Source organism: Colobus angolensis, unplaced genomic scaffold, assembly GCF_000951035.1.
Source record: "Colobus angolensis palliatus isolate OR3802 unplaced genomic scaffold, Cang.pa_1.0 Scaffold232, whole genome shotgun sequence".
Lineage (NCBI taxonomy): Eukaryota > Metazoa > Chordata > Mammalia > Primates > Cercopithecidae > Colobus > Colobus angolensis.
The window spans coordinates 5,122,145-5,125,318 of record NW_012115511.1 but is presented as its reverse complement, the minus strand read 5'-3'; positions in this window follow the sequence as shown (position 1 = coordinate 5,125,318).

Genomic DNA, 3,174 nt, shown 5'->3' with positions numbered 1-3,174 from the left:
AGTACACCCCTGAGAGGAAGCTTCCAAAGTAAGAATCAGGTACACTCGCTGTTCAGCAATATTCTATCTTCTGCAGCCTGTGCTGCTGATACCCAGGCAAACAGGGTCTGGAATGGACCTCAAGCAATATCCAACAGACCTACAGCCATGGAGGATCCCCAAGTTCAGGTGAAAGCATAGAATATATCTGAATATGAGAGTTGGGCCAAAGACAGACTCATTTAACCATGGACTCACTGATGTGTGGTCAAAGAAAAATAAGTCTGAAGAGTATTGGAAACTCGGGCAATAGTCACGGAATAAATGGATAGTCAAATACTACTAAAAATAATAATAGCCATCATTTACAGGCTTACTGTTTGCTAGACTCTTTATATATTATGTAATTTAATCTTTAGGACATCTTAGTAAAACTGCTTTGCAGATGAGAAAATTGGGTTTCAGAGATGTCAAGTGCATTGCTTAAGGCCCTCCAACTAGACAGGGGCAAAGCTTGCAATTAAATTTGGGCCTGACTGATCCATTGATACAATCAAACAAAACCATTGTGCCCTGGATGGAAGTCATTTATTTAAGGGGAAGTAGAACTGGACAACTAGAAACTAAGAGATCCAGGAGTTCTCACTGTATATTTTGGACTAGGTGGTAGAGGACATGAAAAACAAGGAATAGCTGGCTGAGAATAAAAGCACTGACCCTCCTGCAAGAGAAAAGTAAGACAGAAACCCTGTAGTTGAAGAACTCAGATTCCAAAGGTTATCTCAAGCATTGTTTCAAAAACTGTTGACCAAGCAAATTACTCAGCTCTTCTCATCCAAAACTTTCTTGGGCTTGGTGTAGACCTGGAATCCAGGGCAGGACTGAACCTCAGGGATGGGGACCAGTGTCCACCGGTACACATGGTGGAGAGAGGAAGGGAAGCAAGCCAAAAGGCCATTAATTAAACCCAGGAGCTCCTGGCTCCCAGCAGGATCCTGTTTTTTCTCTTCCCACAGTAAGAAGCTAGTGGGGCGATACAGACTCCAGGTGAGTCCTTCCGCTGACTAGCTTGCTGTAGGATCACTGGGAAAGTGAGAGGATCCTGCATCCTCTTGAGGAAGTGCAGCTTTCTGCTGTCCAGACTCTGGAGTCCCTGCTAGATTTGCTCATACACAGGACTTGCACTGGGCAGAAGTCTGTGGCACATGCCTTCAAAGCATTCCATTAGCTAGAATTTAAAATTCTCTGACGGAAATCAGAATCCTGTCTGAAGGCAATTTTGCAACAGTGTGAGGTGTGTGTGAGGCTCCTGAGGGCCATGGAGTTATTCCAGGCAATTCAATGAATGGAGTGTTCAGCCAGACAGGGCAGGCACTCAATTTAAAACATGCATGTGAATGACTGACGGGACCTTTTCCTCAAAAGTCCCGGATGCATTTTGCCAGGCTCTCCAAGTATGTAAAAGCCTTGGAAAATGACATGAAATTGCCTTGACTGCACTTATAAAATGGCTGAATGTAAACGCCCTTTAAAAATAATAATAATAAAAAACCTAAAGAGCATTTTTAAGGCTTTTGCTTCACAATAGGATGAAAATGATTCAAGGTGGGAGCACAATGATGTCAGTGAAGTGTGGCTCAGCCACGTTTTTGGTAGTTAATGCAGCCAGAGACACAGAGGAAGTCAGAAAACCTATTCTAAAATGATGTCTTAATGCAAAAAGAAAAAGCAGTGATGTGTAAATAGATACTGAGTTGTGTATTCTATTATGCAGCTGAAGGAAAATGAGATCAGAACTGCCATTCTAAGTAAGAGCTGACGCAGATTCTCCATTTCAGGTTCTTTGAGGTGCTTGATAATGTGAGGTTGAATACAAAGACACCTGACTTTCCTGTGCCTTGATTTACCTATCTCTGAAGCAGAGGAAACACAGTGCGGCCTCCATGATACTCTTGTGTGTAGTGTTTACCTTTCTCAGGCATGAGAAGGCAGCAGTTACACGATGGTTCTCAGAGGTGTGTGGGGTATTTTTGTCATACTTGTTTAACAAGACAAGAAAAATGCTATCTCTCATTCTGAGAATATGAAAGTCAATTTTAAAGCAAGGTCCCATATTAAAACAAAAGTTATTACGTTCCTTCTATGTGCCAGAATTTGTGCTATGAGCTCAGAAGACAGAGAACATTCTCTGTCCTTAAGGAACCTCAAGGAGGAGACAGATATATAAACCAGCAATTACACTAAGTATTGCAGATATCGGTGGCAGTAGTAGTACCTGTTTCCAGAGTGTGAACATAAAAATGGGATACCAGATCAATGTGATTTGTGTGAGGTTGAAGCTACCAATATGCAAATGAGTCCCAAGTAGATGCCAGAAAATGCTTACCTAACAAAGCTGTTACCACCTCTCCCAGTGAAAACAGAAGTCATCCCACAATGTCTCTAAAATTCCCACTATCCAGCATTCTTAAAAGCCCTCCTAAAGAGGGTAGGATAGGAGATGCGAGTTGTACATGGAATTCAATAATTATTAGACGTTAAATATTACTGAGACTGTCATTGCTGGCCAAGATAAGGTGCTAACCTCTATAGTCAGTCTCTCTCACAGATTACAGCTAAAAATGAATACACAGAAAGCAACTATTTAAGGACTCTGAAAAGTAAACACCAGAAGATAGTTTGAAAGTCAAAATTTGAAGAAAAACCAGTATTAGGATGAGAATCCTGAGTTATTTTTGCTTTTTTATCTCACTGCTTTGAAATGAAAGTGGCCCTAACTATGGAACCGAGGAGTAGGAGCAGACATCAAAACTCAGAGAAATCTCCTTCACTGAACCAAACAGATACAGAGATCTCTGTAAGCTGAAAAGTGTAGAACATATTCCGAAGCTTTTATCCCCTCGCTGTTTTTCCCTCTTTTTATCTCCTATCTCTAAGCTAGGAGTGGTCACAGTCTAGGGCTTCTCTGCAGCAGTTGTGGCATGAGCACCTAAAACACTGAGAAAGCAACCAAACCACTGTCTCTCTGGTCAGAGGATCTTCAAAAGAGTTCCCTATCATCCCAAATGGATGGGGGAAATTTTTTGTTTTTGTTCTCTTTGTCTCTCCAGTCGTGTGGAACTGCATAACAGGGTGGTCATTATGGAAAATCAATATTCTCTAGAGGATTTTAACAGGACTCAGAGTCTCACAACA